This window comes from Vigna radiata, unplaced genomic scaffold (genome assembly GCF_000741045.1).
Source record: "Vigna radiata var. radiata cultivar VC1973A unplaced genomic scaffold, Vradiata_ver6 scaffold_424, whole genome shotgun sequence".
NCBI lineage: Eukaryota > Viridiplantae > Streptophyta > Magnoliopsida > Fabales > Fabaceae > Vigna > Vigna radiata.
The window spans coordinates 28596-46680 of record NW_014542174.1 but is presented as its reverse complement, the minus strand read 5'-3'; the positions used below and the strand labels follow the sequence as shown (position 1 = coordinate 46680).

The following is an 18085-nucleotide window of genomic DNA, read 5'->3' as shown; positions in this document are numbered from 1 at the left end:
TGTGTTAATAGTCTTCTTTTAGGTTAGTTTAGCTTTTAATTTTTCAGAATTAAGGTAGATTAGTTTAAACAGGGTAAAAATAGGCTTTTGATAGAAATGGTGTTAATTTTCATTTTTTAGTTGAACAAAATAGATTTTTAAATAAGTAATTTTCCTTTTAGAAAAATAAATAAATAAAATTTTAGTTTCCTTTTGTAGGCCTTTATTTCATCTTTTTGCTGTTTAAACTCTCCTCATTTCTTTTCATTTTGCAGGTTAGCCCTGGTCAAGGGGTCAAAAAATTGGTCAAAGTAAATTGGGTCATTGCAATTGGGCTGCTGATATGGAATTGGGTTGTTGATTGTTGAAGCCCTTGAGACGTTTTAATGAAACGGTGCATTTTGTAACGCTACTACAGTCTTTGGGGGTAAGGATCGACCATATTCATTTGGGCAAAGGAGATCAAATCAGACTGAAGGCTTTTCCCCAATTTTCAACCCAAGAGCTAGGGTTCCAGCACGGTGAAGAACTGCGGCGACGAGGACTGAAGCGAGCTCCAAGCCCAAGAGGAAGCTAGCCCAGAAATTAAATCAGATCAGAAGCTTGATCGGTCAGAATGGATGTCGAGGGCACATGCGAAGCAGTCGACGATTGAGGATCAAAGTGGTTCAAGAAAGTTAGTTGGAAAAGTGCTCAAGAAGCTTCGAGAGTCAGTTTCAGATTCTTTCCCCTTTCCCATTTTCTTTTCTTTTTCGTTCTTTGGATTTTCCCTATAAAAAGGGGGTTTTTTGTAATGAATAGAGTATGTGCACTGGGTGACCGGCAGTATGCTCTACACTTTGCTCTCTCTATATTTTCAAATTCTCTCGCCTTAGTTTTAGAATTTATCAGCTTTCGTAGAGTAGATACACTGTTCTTCGATTTTGGATTTCATCGAGTTGCGAGGGTGACAGACCGTGATTTTCGGTGATTTCTGGTATCTTGTATTTTGATTTCAGCTTTCAATAAAATTTCTCTGTTTGATGTGTTTCTTTCTACATTCTTCATTGTTATTGTTTCAATTTACTCTTTTGCCAATTTAATTTCCAGTCTTAGTCTTCCCTGCCCAGGAGGGCAGTTCCTTAAGTGTGGGGGTTTGATAACTCCCAATTTTTACCTATTTTTCCTCTTTTTAGAATGGATTTTTAGTTTCTTTTAGTTTCTAATTTTCTAGAATTAGATTAGTTTAGTATTTTTTCTTTAATTTTAGAGTTTTGTTAAAATAGTGTTAATTTTGCCTTTTTAGTTTAATAAAATAGGTTTTTAAATAAATAGATATTTTTCTTTTTTAGAAACAAATATTTTGAGAATGAAAATAAAACTTTCTTTTGTTGTTATAGACTTTTAGTTTTTTTTTTGTTGTTTATTTTTTTTTTCTATATTTCTTTTTGCAGTATTAAACCTGATCCAAGGGGGCCACAAATCTGGCCAAGGTTGGTGCTAAAATGGGCCAAAGTAATATGGCCAGCGCTTATGGATTAAAGCCATTTTGGGTAGCAGATTAATGAAACGCTGCGTTCAAGCAGTTGTGTGTTTACTGAAGGAGTATACCCATGAAGAGGGTTTCATTTCTCCAAATTAGAAGCAATTGGAGCTAGGGCTCACAAAGAAGATTTTCCCCAAATTCTCTAAACTCTCAATCTAGGGTTCGTGGTCCAGCAAGAGGGGATCAGTCCGATGAAGCAAATCCAAAGAACGACAGCCCAAAAAGGGGAACAACCCAAGATGTTGATCGATCAGAATGGAGGTTGGAAGCACGTACTAAGCTTGAACGGTTTGAGAACCTGGTCAGAGTCAGTTGAAGGATATTCAAGAAGCTTCCAAGTTTGTTTCAGATTCTTTCCCCTTTCCCCCTCTTTTCATCTTTTTTGTTTTTGTTTTCTCCTATATAAAGGAGTTTTGTAAAATAGAATAGGTACGTGCACTGGTGACAGACGATGTGCTTAGTTTAGATTTTCAAATTCTCTCGCCTTAGTTTTAGAATTTATCAGCTTTCGTAGAGTAGATACACTATTCTTCGATTTTGGATTTCATCGAGTTGCGAGGGTGACAGGCCGTGATTTTCGGTGATTTCTGGTATCTTGTATTTTGATTTCAGCTTTCAATAAAATTTCTCTGTTTGATGTGTTTCTTTCTACACTCTTCATTGTTATTATTTCAATTTACTCTTTTGCCAATTTAATTTCCAGTCTTGTTAGTTTAGGATTCTTATCTTTTACCTTTATGTTTCTCGTGCCCAATTCAATTAGCTTCTCTGAACTTTAAGTTTATTATGTTAGTAGTTGTTGTCTTTGGTTAAAGCTATAATTCTGAGTTAGATATGCATAGGATTGGATGATTGAATGAGAATTACCACCTTAAGTTTTATGAACTAAAAAGACCCCAAAGAGGGCTTGACTTTTCAGAATGTCTTTCTAAGAGTAATTGAGATTCTTTTGTCCAGCTTAATGCACATTTATCTCTAAATTTTGCTTTTACCTAAGGTTCTTATTTTGTTATTAGGATTTTTAGTATTTCTGATTGATTGGATTTTAGGTTCGTTTAGTTTAGATGTTGAATTCCCTTATTTTCTTTTATTCGTTTATGATACTTGAAGATTCAAATTCCTTGCATTTAGTTTTTTTGTTTCTTTCCAGGTCATGTATATGATAGTGTGAATTGGTTGATCATATTTTTCATGCATTCAGAATATATGTTTTCTTTGTAATCATTTACAGTATTCAATTTTACTTTCTTTTGCATATTTTAGTCATATCATTCATAGGTTTAGGTCTTGTTATTGCATTGTAGTAGTGTTCATCACTTTGGGTTTTTCATAAATGGATAGTGTTTCATTATAGTATAGATACCATTCTAATTCTGTTTTAGTATAATCACTCCTTCATATTATTTCTTTTATTTTTAAATTTCATTTTATTTTCCCCACCTAGTTTTAGTTATGTTTTTTTTAATAATAAGGTTTTAATTCTATAATTCTAGCTTAATAAGTACCAAGTCCTTGGATTGATACCCTAGGTTGCCCCTATACTACATTAGTGGGGAATTTAGGTTTGTTGACTTTTGTGCGACCAAAAGCCTTTCAACAAATGGCGTCGTTGCCGGGGACTTTGGCGACTTAAGTTTTAGATTGTAGAGTTATCCTTGTAGGTTTCTGGTTTTCTCTTTTTACATTTTTTGTGTGTTTAGGTTTCTGTTTCTGAAATTCCAGCATCTGTGAGTAGTGATTCTTGTCATTGTAATTCTTGCATTCATTTTTTTTTCTGTTTAAGCATTCGCTGTTATTTTGTAAAAATCTAAAAATATAGGTTGTTGCTTCAGTTTTGTTTCTTGTGTTCTTTTCTGGTATAACCTCTCTACTTAAGTGGATGACTAGTGCAGGATTGTAGTTATTGTTGTCCTTGGTCTAGAGGCAAATTCTGTGCTGCAAATTTGGATTAGCCATTATGGTCTGGCCAAGAGAGATGTCTATGAAGGAGTGGAATAATCAGGAGACAGTCCTCCACCCTCCTTGCCTTCAAGCACCACAAATGAGGGAGATGCCTAATTTTGAGCTGAAAACCAAGTTAATTAAGCTTCTGCCATGGGCTGACACATGAAGATCCACACAAGCATATCAAGGAATTCAGCTAGATATGTGCTTCCATGAAGTCTACGGGAATTTCAGAGGAAGCAGTGCTAATGAAGGCATTTCCCATGTCCCTACATGATGCAGCCAGAGACTAGTTTATCTACCAGCACCAACCTTTTGGGAATTGGCAGGAGATGCAACAGAGATTCCTCAATAAATTTTCCCAGCAACCAAAGTGGCCAATATCAGAAGGGAAATCATGGCTCTTGGACAGTTTCAAGAGGAAAGTTTAGCTGAGTGTTGGGAGAGATTCAACAGGCTTTGCACAACCTGTCCCAACCACCAGATTTCAGAGCCCAGGCTTCTGGTTTACTTTTATGAGGGTCTGCTTTACAAAGACAAGATGTTGGTTAATGCAGCAGTTGGAGGTTCTCTCCTAGATAAGACACCGACAGAAGCAAGGAAGCTGCTGAGCAAAATGGCTGGAAATGATCCTGATGAAGTATCTGCTGAGCAAAAAATTCAGGTATACTCTGAACTTAACATTCCTATTGATTCCTTTGAGGTTCACATAGATGTCAATGCCTTTAGTCTGCTGAAAACTGAACCCATAGAAACTTGGCAATGTTGGCAAATTTTTACATTGTGGGTGAATGTTGGCAAATTTCATGATAGGCCCAAACTTTGAGGGACACTTGGCACCAAACCCTAAGGTTTTAGGGTGGACCCCACCCTAAATTTTGTGACACATGGCCCCTTAGAAAAAGTTGCAGTCGTCACATTGAAGGAGGCTATTCACTCTGTCTCGGCAGATTCTGCAAGGGGGTTGTAACGTTTTTGAAGGCTGGGACGGTGCCTACATCTTCTTGGTAGAGTCGTTACTTTGCAGAGGAGGAAATGGTGCCTTGTGTTTTTCCTTTCCAGCCAGCACACATTTTAACATATTATTAGGAGATTCTCGGCTTGAACAATTTTCTGAGGAGAAGAAATGTAGCTCACGGTGCTTTTTCATGGTTGGATGTTTGATGCATTGTCTTTCTTTTCTTCTAGAAGGGAACACTTTTTTTTTATTACTTAGTTGCAAGTGATAGAATATTACCCATTCACACATTGACGACAATGTGCCTCTTAAGTGTGGGGGTGGGAAGGTATAGATTTAAAGTTTTGTTTTTGTTTGTTCTGATGTAAATAAGCTCTGTTGATATCTGTTTCTGAGTAGAATAAGGGGTAAATTTTTTTTTCTCTAAGATCTGATGGTGTTTGTAAATATCTAGCTCATAAGTGTAAATATTTGCCATTCTTGTTTTAGTTTGTAAAATTCTTAATTTTGGTCTGTAAATACTTAGTTTTTTTTATGCTTTTAGAATTTGTTTTAGGTTGTAGGATTAGACTTTATTTTTGCTTATAGTTTCTGTAATTAGAATTCATATTAGGATTTTCTTTCTCTTCTTATATTCTTGCTTTCTATTTCATGCGTTGGACATTCTTTAATTTCTGTTTTAGCATTAGCAATTGTCTTAGGTGTTTTTCATTTTCATGTTCTGTTTTAATTTTTGTAAGTAGGCATTTGTTTCATTTTTTCCTTATAGGTTTTGTTCTGAGATTTTAATTTCTAGGTTCTGTTTTGGTTTTTAGAAATAGCTTCCTAGGATCGTTTCCATTCATAGCTACTGGTAGGATTTTCTTAGGTTCTCTTTCTTTTAGATTTGAATCTGTTTTAGTCTGGTAGGTTCTTTTTAGGTTGCATTTTGTCCAGTCTTAGATTTTATAGATGGTACATAGTTTAGGTCATTTTGTTTGATATTTCTAGTGTCATTTTGGGTTCTGTCTTGTTCTCTTATTCATCCTTTGCTATTTTAATGAATTTCTCAGTTTCATTTTTGTAAATTAGAACTGTTGATGTAATTCTTTGCTTTAGATTCAAGTAGAGGTATTCCTAGCTTTGGTTTTTGCATCTGAGTTCAGTTTAATTAAGCATTTTTGCATATAAGAGGGTAGCAAGTCAGTTTTGGCAAATTATTAACCTGGAGAAATTTTGGGCCAATTTTTTTGCCTTTCTTGTGAGATTTCATGCATGCTTGATTTTCATTCTGATTTTGCATTGATTCTTTGTTGATGTGCTTGCTCTTAATGGACTCTAGACATGATTTAGGCATGGTTTCTTACCATCCATAACCATTTAGTTTTGCCATTTCAGTTCTGACCATTGTACCTTATTTTGAGCCTTAACCAATTTTCCTTGTTTCCATTCATTACAAGCCATTTTCCCACCAAATACCTGACCTGTAGAGACATGTGAGAGGGATGGAGGATCTAGGAACTTAGTGAGTGCAATAGAGAAAAAGAAAGGCCAAGAAAAAGAAAAGAAAAATAAGAAGAGCAATCTGGTTGTGTTGAAAAAAAAAAGAAAAAGAAAAGAGCAGGTCTGGAAAAAAGAGATAATGCAAAAGAATTGAAAGAAAAATGTGACCTGAAAGAGTTGAAAACCAGAGAAAGAAAGAGCAGATTGGACTGGCCGAAAATATCAAAAACAGTGTACTGAGTTCTAGTTTTTTTCCTCCTCTTCACAGTTTCTTCATTTCCATTAAGCCTTGTGTTTTCTTAGCCTTCATACCATGACATTCCAAGCCAACAAAGTCCTTTTGATCTAGATGAAACCAAAGAGCTGAGCATGGTCACTTAAAGTCCTTTCAAAGTTAAGAATAGAGGTTGACATGTCATGACTGAGTGAAACAGGATGAGCCTAAATAGTTGAGTGAATATGAGTGCAAACACTGTTCCTGTGAGGCTGAATCTGACTTTGCTGCTCTGCTTATGTTCCTTGCTTAAATTGGCCGAATTTGATTGTTTACCACTTGCTGGATTGCTGATACTGAGATTCAAGGTTGAGAAATATGTTATGCAGTTTCTGATTTGAAGAGATGGTTGGGAATTGATTGAATGAGCAGGGTTGAGTGAGTTGTGATAGTGTTTTTGAGTTTTCATTTTGATTCTTTTGTCTTTAGTTTGAGTCTCTGTTTTCCTCTTTCATTTTAATTTTCCCTGCCCAGGAGGGCAGTTCTTTAAGTGTGGGGGTGTGTTAAGTCTCTAAATTTTCCCATTTTTCTGTGTTAATAGTCTTCTTTTAGGTTAGTTTAGCTTTTAATTTTTCAGAATTAAGGTAGATTAGTTTAAACAGGGTAAATATAGGTTTTTGATAGAAATAGTGTTAATTTTCATTTTTTAGTTGAACAAAATAGGTTTTTAAATAAATAAGTAATTTTCCTTTTAGAAAAATAAATAAATAAAATTTTAGTTTCCTTTTGTAGGCCTTTATTTCATCTTTTTGTAGGCCTTTATTTTAGAATTTCTCTTTCCAATTTCAGTTTCAATTTACATTTCTTTTTGCATTTACACTTCCAGCACTGTTATAGTTTTTGTTCCATTCTTGTATTGATCATATTCATTTGATATTCATTTCTGAATTTAGTAATTGTTCTTTTGATTTTAGATTCTATCATTAGTAATGTTTAAGTTTTTGGATTGTAATAGCTTATCATTTTAGGTTAGAAGTCATCCATTATTTTTGTTCCTTTCATTCATACATACATCATTCTTTCCTTATCAGTGCATTCATATTTTCTATACAGTTTCTGTTTTCATCACATATATCACTATGTTCTCTCTATTGCATATTTTAGTCGTATCATTCATAGTTACAGTAATATAGGTTAGATGTCATGCATTGTTTCCTTTTCCTTTACACATTCGTTTACTTAGGTATTAGTTTCCTTTATTTCATACATCATTTAGATAGATTTAATCATGCATTTGCATTTAGTTTCTTTCTTTAGATTTCATTCAATAAATTTTATTTTCCCCACCAGTTTTAGTTTTTAGTAAATAGTAATTAGGTTTAATTCTATAATCATAAACTTGATTTTGCCAAGTCCTTGGATTGATCCCTTGGTTGACCCCTATATTACATTAGTGGGGAAATTTAGGTTTTGTTGACTTTTTGTGCGACCAAAAAGCCTTTCAACATAGCACCATGTGTTAACGCAACTCCAGGTGCTAATTTAACACTAGGTGCCACATTAGTACCATTAGACATTGGGTTTAAAATTTAAAGTCAAAGAGCACCAATGGAGGTAGTGCCAGGTGCCACTCCAATACCGCCAAACATTCTTTGGACAATGAGTTGTAGTGGCTTTTGGCGCTGAGCACCATGATTTGGGACCATTGGGTGCTATCTCGATAGAGAGTATCTCAAGGTGCTGGCGTTGGGTGCTTGGGAGCCATTGTATTGCTTAAGATTTTGAAAATAAGACTTATTTTATTATTCTCAATCATGAAAAATGCATTCTCATACCCTTTATTTGTAATAATCAAATTCTACTAAAAATGAAAATAGGAAAATAAAATAAAACAAAAGATTATGTATCTATTTCCTCTAATTAGGAAGATTCTAAAGATATTATCTCAAATTACAAAAAAAAATCAACGACTCTAGGTGTTGTTGGCATTGATCATTAGGAAGTTGTTGTCGAGTGATAACAGTCTAAAAACCGTTATTTTCATACTTAAAATTGACATCAAAACACACCCTTTATGACTTAGAAATAGCTTGAAATCATGCAAATTGCTTAAGTTAGAAAGTTAGAGAGTCAAAGTGGGTTTTATGATTGGTTTCCCTTGTTTTTACGGGATTTATCAGGAGTTTGATGAAGGAATTGAAGGAAGAGAAGTGTTGGATGCAGAAGAAGGTGGAAAAGTGAAGTAATGATGAACCGCAGCCATCACCAGGCGGTATGACCTTCAATGCAAACACTGTTGTGCGCTTAAGGGGCACCGCCAAGGAGTGAAAACAGAATCGCACCTACCATCGGGCGGTGTTAACCACCGTTGGGCGGTGTACTTATGGGTCTGGGCTTAAATTCAGTTATTTTTTTGTATTATAAATACATTTGCACGAACCAGAGCTTGTATCTTTTGGCAAAAAGGATGCAAAAACACGGTTTTCACACCTTGGAGGTGGATTTTGGATGCAAAAGCTCCAATATTACAAATATAGGGTTATCTTTGTCATTCTTTCCATTATATTCATCTAGTTTCACCATGAATATGGTGAACTAAACTCTTTTATTGTTGGGGAACGATGTGATCCTATTTGAAACTCTCTTATATTGAATTTCTTATTTTATTCATATACTTTTGTGTATCATTTGTTTGAGTTTTTCCTCCGTTCTTGCTAATGCTTTGTTTAAGACGTTATTCAAACGCATAATTTGTGATTCTTTCTATATGGACACGTATATTTAGGTCTAGACATGAGGAATTTATCTTGATAGCAGTATTACCTAGACATAGGAATAGGAGGATCAATTGCCTAAAGCTTCTACTCAATTTAATGCATGAATGATTGCTAGGGAGACTAGACATAGTAAACTAGTAATTGTGATTAGGCTCTTTTCCCCGAGACATTGGGTTTAAGGTAAAATAGAAAGTGGCATAAACATTGATGACAAAGTCGAATTTAATAAGAATAGTAGATATTTGAGAGTGGATTAGGATGAAACCGTAAACCCCAAAAACATCATTCATCCATATCTTTTATTGCCAATTGATCAAATCTTTGCATGCATGTTTATTTCTTGTTTTGCATTTAAAACTCAAATTATCGTTTATTCAAGTCTTATGATGTCAACTTATCACATGAACATTTAGGCCTAAGTCCTTTGGGAGACGATACTCAGACTTACCGTTATAATATTACTTGATACGATCCAGTACACTTGCTAGAGCCTTAACATCGAGCATTACCCTTTTTTGTTTATATACCTTGGTTTTATTGCTTTAATATGAATTTTATCTTAATAAGAACAAAACGTAGAAGAAAAATAAGGAGGTGTAAATGTTGTACATGATATAATAACTTTGTATGATGAAAATTTCCTTTTGTCTGATTGTGTGATTTGGAATAAGATATAAAGATTTATAATGTGTAAATGTTAATGTCTGAATGATTTCTGAAGTGTATTGATGCAAGGGTTTGAAGTAAGACTGTCTTGACTCTACTAAGTGTAACACCTCGATTTTTGAGATGTCAGGGTGTAAAATTTTTCACAAAATATTTTGATAAAACAATCCTTTAAGACAATAAAACTTTATTTGATTAAAACGCAGAAGCAAAACACAATTATAAACGTTGTCTAAAATTCTAGAATATCATTTTTACATAAAATACCAAGTCTGAAAAATTTTAAACATAATAAGTAATCAACCCTGATATAAAGATCCCACCAGTTACTTCGATCCAGCCTTTATCTGCAACGCCATCTACTCCCATACAGGTACGGTCATCGTAGGTGGAAACCATAACCACAACATGCAAGGGTGAACAACCAGAAATATCATTGCATACAAAATATCATATTCATATTAAACACAGAATAATATAACCATACAACATATTTCATGTCAACATTTCCATCACAGTCAATGCATTCATGACCCAATGTTGTTTCCTTTTACTGTGTCGTCATAACCGGTTATCACTAACAAGAACCTAACAGGACAATTCGAGTCATCTTCCATCGCAACTTCCAACCTATCTCCCTGACTTCTCAAGGAATTACGAGTAAAAACTTCGGTTAGGCGCACCCACCGAGCACTATACTCACACGAGCCGAAGTCATTTTGGGCGAGACATCTACATCCCCCGTAGTGGGAAGTGACACTCGAATCACTATCTCTAAACGAGAGTCCAACACAGTTCATCCATGACCGACGATAGTACAAGGAAATAACATATTTTCATGTTCACATCACAATTCTACACACATTCTCATTATCATGCATTTCCCCACACATCATAAGATTTATCTCACCATTATCAAAATATACATAGTCTCAATAATATACATTGCTCACCAATCACAAGCCTGAAATCATATTCTCAATACATTCTACATGTAATCTCAATAACATACATCTTCCAACCAATCACCAGATTTATAACACAAATCTCAAGTCTTTTCATAAGTATTATCAAAATAACATTTATCCACCAGTTTCAAAGTTCTAGAACTCAAAGTAATTCTTCAATTAAAATAATTGTTAGATATGATCTTTTATAAAATAATCTGTTATTATTTTGAGTATATTCTGTAGCATTAGTTGCCTAAAGGTTAACCTCAATTAAAGCTTGTCAGTTATAATGGCAGCCTAAATTATAGCTTGAAATTTGTATATATTCATTATCAATAAATGCAAAAGCACGGATGATTTCCTCCATGGTATCATATTAGGTTACCTTCCTCAAATCCTAAAACACCTAACCGTCACTGTTCTTTCTCTTCTTCCAAGCAATTTCTTTTTCCCCTTCCTTCTTACTTTTGTTGCTCATCAATGGCCAAAAATTCCAAATATCATTCTGCCCTAGCTATCACCAATGTGAAACATCTTATTCCAATCACCTTGGACATGGAAACCGGCCAATATCACTCACGGGCAACCCTATTTAAGGTCCAAGCTAAAGTTCATTCAGTGCTTGAACATATCATTCCCCCTACGGATGCTGCAACCATAACAACATATCAAACAACCAATGCCGTTGATCTCCCACTATGGAACCGTCTTGATGTTGTTGTACTTCAATGATTTATGCGACTATATCTCCTGATATTCTCACATCGATCCTTATGGCTGATGATTCGGCTGAAAGAGCCTGGCAGTGTGTAGCTGATTTATTCCAAGATAACAAAAACTCTCGGGCGGTTTATCTTGAAACTCAGTTCACAAACACGTACTTGACTAATTTCTCCTCAACCTCCTCCTAATGCAACCACCTCAAATCTCTTGCTGACCAATTATCTAATGTCGGGGCTCCTGTTTCAAATCAACGTCTTGTGCTCCGCTTGCTCGCTGGCTTAACCGAAACCTATGCTGATTTTGTCACAATTATGCAACAGAAGGATGAATTGCCCAGTTTTGCTACAACATGTTCTCGTTTGAAGTTGGAAGAGACCACGATTAAGGAGCGAGCAGCCCGTGAATCTGGTTCCACTGCCCTCTTAACCGTTGATGAAGGCTTCTCTTCACAGCCGCAACACCATAACAGCAACATCACTTCATCATAGGGTTGTAATAATACCAATCGCGGCAAGAAAAACAACAGAGGCAGAGGCAACAACAACCGCGGTGGAAAAGACGGACGTGGTGGTGCATGGGCTGCAGGCGCTGGAAGGGGTGGTGCACCACAACAGCAGCAGTACCAAACCTACCCACCATACCAGCATCCCTTCTTTAATCCTTGGGCGGGGTGGGCCCAACCTCCATGTCCTTATCCAGCAGCCTCAAGGCTGCCTAGACCTCCAGGCCAAGTTGGTATTCTTGGATCAAGACCACCACAGCAAGCATATAATGCATCGGTAGCACCATCCAATGTTGGTTACACACCAACAGATTTTAATGCGGCCATGCATAGCCTTTCACTATCTCAACCAGATGAGAATTAGTATATGGACACTGGTGCTACCTCTCATATGACGGCAGACCAAGGTACACTCTCATCTTATTTTTATTCGAGCAAAGATCATAATATTGTTGTTGGTAATGGTCATTTGATTCTTATTCATGGTCATGGAAGCACTACACTATCCCCACCCCACCCTCCTTTAAACCTAAACAATGTGTTGCATGCCCCAAAACTCATTAAAAACCTAATATCTGTTCGTAAATTCACAAGTGAGAATTTGGTTTCTGTTGAGTTTGATCCATTTGGATATTTTGTGAAGGACTTGCAGACGGGGAACCATCTAATGAGGTGTAACAGCTCTGGAGATCTCTACCCCATCCCTTCCAAAAATCAGGACATATCTTCTCCAACATTTCCTTCAGCCTTAACTGCCCTGTCTCCTAATTTGTGGCACAATCGCTTAGGCCACCCGGGACCTACTATTCTCAAATCTCTTTGTCGTCAGAATTTTATCAATTGTAATAAAGGAAATAATAATTTTTGCACTTCTTGTCCTCTTGGTAAACATGTGAAATTGCCATTTAGTGCGTCTTGTTCGTTCACTGAATTGTCATTTGATATTTTTCATAGTAATATTTGAACATCACCTATATCTAGCTCTTCTGGCCATCGGTATTATGTATTGTTTCTTGATGTTTAGCAAATTCTTGTGGACTTTTCCCATTTCTAAAAGATCATAAGTTTTTTCCCTCTTTCAATTGTTCAAAACTCTAATTAAAACACAATTTGAAAGAGACATCAAGAATTTCCAATGTGATAATGGAAAGGAATTTGCTAATAGTCAATTTCAAAAATTATGCCAACAAAGTGGAATGCAATTTCGATTCTCCTATCCTCACACCTCTCCTCAAAATGGCAAAGCTGAAAGGAAAATTAAATCAATCAATAACATTGTGCGGACCTTATTAGCACACTCATCCATGCCACCTTCCTTTTGGCATCATGCTCTTCAAATGGCCACTTATCTTCTAAACATTCTTCCCACCAAAGTCCTCGGATACTGTTCCCCAACGCAAGTCCTCTATCAGAAAGATCCCATCTATTCCCATCTTCGTGTCTTTGATTGTCTATGCTACCCACTCTTTCCAGCCACTACAATTCATAAGTTGCAAGCAAGGTCCACCCCATGTGCTTTTCTTGGCTACCCATCACATCATAGAGGTTACAAGTGCTATGATCTTTCGAGTGGAAAAATTATCATTTCCCGTCATGTAATTTTTGATGAGACACAATTTCCTTTCTCCAAAATACATTATCCATCCCCAAGTGCGTATGACCCTTTAGGTGAAGACACCTCTCCACATTTAACTCATCACCTATGGCCCACTCTCCCTTTTAAAAACCCCACCACACATCCAGGCCAAGACTCTCGACCACCTTCTCCTCAACCAACCCCACCCGCTCCCACCATTCAAATCTTAGCCTCACCAAATACTCCTCTCTCTTCTCTGACCAATACCTATCAGCCCCCAATACCCAATCCTAAGCTTCACCAAATGACCACTCGTAGTCAACATGGCATAGTTAAACCAAACCCCAAATATGCCCATAATTTGAGTACTTCCACCACCACCTTTATTTCTCCTTTACCTAAAAATTCGGTGAGTGCCCTTCATGACTCAAATTGGAAAAATGCCATGACTGATGAATATAATGCTCTAATTAAAAATAAGACATGGGAGTTGGTACCCCAACCTCTTGATGTGAATGTAATTCGGTCTATGTGGATTTTTCGACATAAACACAACTCTGGTGGTTCTTTTGGGAGGTATAAAGCCCGTCTTGTAGGTGATGGCAGGTCACAAAAGAAAGGAGTAGATTGTGATGAAACATTCAGCCCGATAGTGAAGTCGGCGACCATTCGCACAGTTTTGAGCATTGCTTTATCAAAGTCATGGCCCATTCATCAGTTGGACGTCAAAAATGCTTTTTTACATGGTACTCTCAATGAAACAATTTATATGCATCAACCCATGGGTTTTAAAGATTCCTCGCATCCTGATTATGTATGTTTGTTAAAGAAATCACTCTATGGCCTAAAGCATGCCCCTCGTGCTTGGTACAAGCGTTTTGCAGATCATGTGGCCACAATCGGTTTCAATCATAGTAAATCTGATCACTCACTTTTCATATATCATAAGGAATCTGACATTGCATATATTCTGTTATATGTTGATGATATTATCCTAATAGCCTCCTCCGACTCTCTTAGAAAGTCAATTATGTCATTATTAAGTGCAGAGTTCGCTATGAAGGACCTTGGTTCACTGAGCTATTTTTTAGGGATTGCAGTTACCCGTAATGCAACCAGTATGTTTCTCTCGCAGAAAAAGTATGCGGAAGAAATTCTTGAAAGAGCAGGGATGACTAATTGTAAAACTTGTCCAACACCGGTTGATACGAAGCCCAAACTTGGTGCCTCTAATGACATTCCCTATGTAGATCCTACTAAGTATAGACGTCTTGCAGGTGCATTACAATATCTTACTCTTACAAGGCCTGACATTTCTTATGCGGTGCAACAAGTATGTCTTCATATGCATGATCCCAAGGAAAATCACATGAATGCTCTCAAGCGTATTTTATGTTACATTCAGGGTACTATTGATTTTGGCCTGCATCTGTATAAATCCACCATTGACAACCTCCTCTCCTACACAAATGCCGATTGGGGTGGATGTCCGGATACTAAACGATCTACCTCTGGATATTGTGTTTTCTTCGGTGATAATTTGATTTCATGGTCGTCCAAACGACAACCTACATTATCCCGCTCTAGTGCTGAGGCCAAATACTGAGGAGTAGCTAATGTTGTTTCTGAATCTTGTTGGATTCGAGACCTCCTTCTTGAGCTTCATTGCCCAATTCACAAAGCTACAATGGTGTATTGTGACAATATGAGTGCCATTTATCTATCAAGTAATCCAATTCAACATCAACGCACAAAACACATTGAAATGGACATTCACTTTGTATGTGAAAAAGTTGTGCGTGGTGAAGTCCGTGTCCTTCATGTTCCGTCCCGCTATCAAATTGCTGATATCTTCACCAAAGGCCTTCCGTGCATACTCTTTGATGATTTTTGGGATAGTCTAAGCGTTTGTAAACCTTCTGCTTCGACTGCGGAGGTGTGTTAGATATGATCTTTTATAAAATAATTTGTTATTATTTTGAGTATATTCTGTAACATTAGTTGCCTAAAGGTTAGCCTCAATTATAGCTTGAGTTATAATGGCAACCTAAATTATAGCTTGAAATTTGTATATATTCATTATCAATAAATGCAAAAGCACGGATGATTTCCTCCAATAATCAAACTCAACAACTACATAAACATCAATCCTTAAGTTGTGTCAATGACTTCAACATGCTAATATTATCAATATAACGAAAACAACCCAAAAAAAGACTTCCCCTTACGCTGCCTTTTCCCCATACCCTTTATTATATAGTTTTCATTTATTTATTCTTTCCTACATTTACCTTACTTCCTCCGTAAACTATACTTCAAAAAATATATAAGAAAATGATATTTTAACACCTTTTTTTATACCATTTTGACACTGTATACGTGTCAAAATGTGATTGGACGATTTCAAATTAAAAAAAACAAACTTTAGTTTTTTTCTTCCAAATATACCCCTGTCTCAACTTTTTTAATTTGAAATCGTCCAATCACATTTTGACACATGTACAGTGTCAAAAAATAGTGTTAAAATATCATTTTCCAAATATATATACTCAAAGCTAATCTCAAGTTCCATAAAATCCACTCTAATCACAAAAGCCCATGACCCCTGTGTGCCCTCAAATTCGAATCAACTACATATCTGAGTCCTACAACTTTGTTTGTCTTATAATTAAGCAAGAAATAGAAACCAAGAAATTATACTATTTGTTCACTCATATTTATCCATTCACAATGCGTAAAAGATATAGACCCCACGTTTGTATGAAATTCTATTATGCAAAGACAAGCGGTATACCCGCAACACATATCACTTTCACATAAATGGACAAAATGCAATTAAACATATTCTATCATACCTATTTTAATTAAGAATTAATTGAAAGCAATCATGCCCTAAAAGTCACTATTATATCATGTAATTCTATCAAAAAGTCAAATCCAATTTAGACCCTGTTGCAATGCTTTAAAAAAAATGTACAAACATATTCATAAGAAATCAAATAGCAATCCATGCATCACTCATACTATAATATAAAATCATGATATAATGGCCAAATGTGTACCTAAAAAGCAATGCATTAATTCTTCTGGTAAGCAAAGTTAAAGGCATTAAAACTTACAATCTCCTATAATATATCTTAAAATTTAATTAGCATAAACTGTTAAACATATTTTAAAATATATTGTAATAATATTAAATGTAATTTATTAATTTAGTTAAAATTTAGTCTAAATATATTTTTTTTGTAAAAATCATATTGGACGAGTTAGTTAAATCGGTCTAATTAAAAGTTAATGATGTCATATCAAAACAAAAACAACAAAAACATCAGTACAAAAAATCATCTTGAACAGGTTTTTTAAAATATTAATTTTAAAATTTAATATAAAAGGTGTTAAATAGTAAAAAAAACGCATTTAATATGCAAACCTCAAGAAGGGCAGGAGCATCATTTGTTCCATCACCAGTTACAGCAACAACATCACCTTTCCTCCTCAATGCTTGTACTAGCAATAATTTGTCATTGGGAGATGACTGTCCCATTACCTGTTACACAGTATTGGTAAAAATGTTATTTGCAAAAATATATACCACAACAAGAGCACAAAAGCAAGGCTGTCATAGTAATTTGATTCTACCGATATCCTATCAGCAATTTCATCTCTCTCTGCATCTGACAGGCCACGAAATGTTTTTCCTTCCATGATGTTTGGTTTTGTAGCATCAGTGAATGAACCAAGTATTCCACATTCCAAAGTAATTGCTTTTGCAGTTTTCACAGTAATTGTCACCAGTAACCATTTTTTCACCTGTGATTAGAAATCCAAACCAGAAAAATAAAAAATTGGAAATGCATTAGCAAAGCATATTTCAATTTTTAATTTAAATACTCAATTAGTATAATATTGTTTTGTAGCATAACTTGTATTGTAATTTAGCACAAATATTCACTAATCAAATCTAGCTTTGCTTCAGCATTAATTTAATCTCTTTAAAGAGGTAGCATGATTCACACAAGAATAAGCTTAACCAAGTCTCCCACAGAAAAACATAATTCCTTGTATCTTAGCTTCTGTCTCTTTCTTAATCATCTATTCTTCATGCAGCTGCCTTAAAAACGAAAGAAGTACTTGCAACAAATACAAAGAGTGTTCAACCTTCTCACCCTTATCTCTTGTAGCATTGTCCTTCGTTTGCTACAGTAAACCGAACAGTTTTCTTGATGACTTTTGACATCATCTCTTCTTTACGACCCCTAATAGCATATAGTTTCTCAGTGCCAGACATTTGAAGTTCACCATTCTGTTAACATTCTGGATCATATCAAGTAATAATAGATAGTAAGTCCGAATATCGTTTCCCAAGGGAATCTTAGGCCTAATCGTTTATGTGAATTGATTTCGTAAGACTTGATAAAGATTAAATTTAGGGTTTGTAATGCAAAAACTAAAATAAACATGCAAATGCAAAAGCTCGATCAATTGACAGATAAAGATATGAATCAATGGTGTTGCTGAGGTTTACGGTTTCATCCTAATCCACTCTTCTATATCTACTATTCTTATTAAATTCAACTTTGTTATCAATGTCATACAATTTTCTAATTTACTCTAAACCCGATGTCTCGGCAAAGAGAGCCTAATCCCAATTACTAGTTTACTATGTCTAGTCTCCCTGGTAATTAGTCATACATTTCAGTGTACAGAAGCTTAAAGCAATTGATCGTCCTATTCCTATGTCTAAGTAATATTTCATAATCAAGAGAATTTCCCTCATGTCTAGATTCCC

At 35.5% G+C, this 18085-nt stretch overlaps 1 long non-coding RNA gene across 1 annotated transcript; it reads right to left on the bottom strand.

The window, feature by feature from the left end:
• Positions 1-9752: 9752 nt before the first annotated feature.
• Positions 9753-17100, bottom strand: LOC111240767. The gene is made up of 3 exons (XR_002666324.1): positions 16936-17100; positions 16727-16843; positions 9753-9904 (listed from the first exon to the last, which is right to left on the bottom strand). It is a non-coding gene; the product is annotated as an uncharacterized LOC111240767 (long non-coding RNA).
• Between the last annotated feature and the right edge of the window lie 985 nt (positions 17101-18085).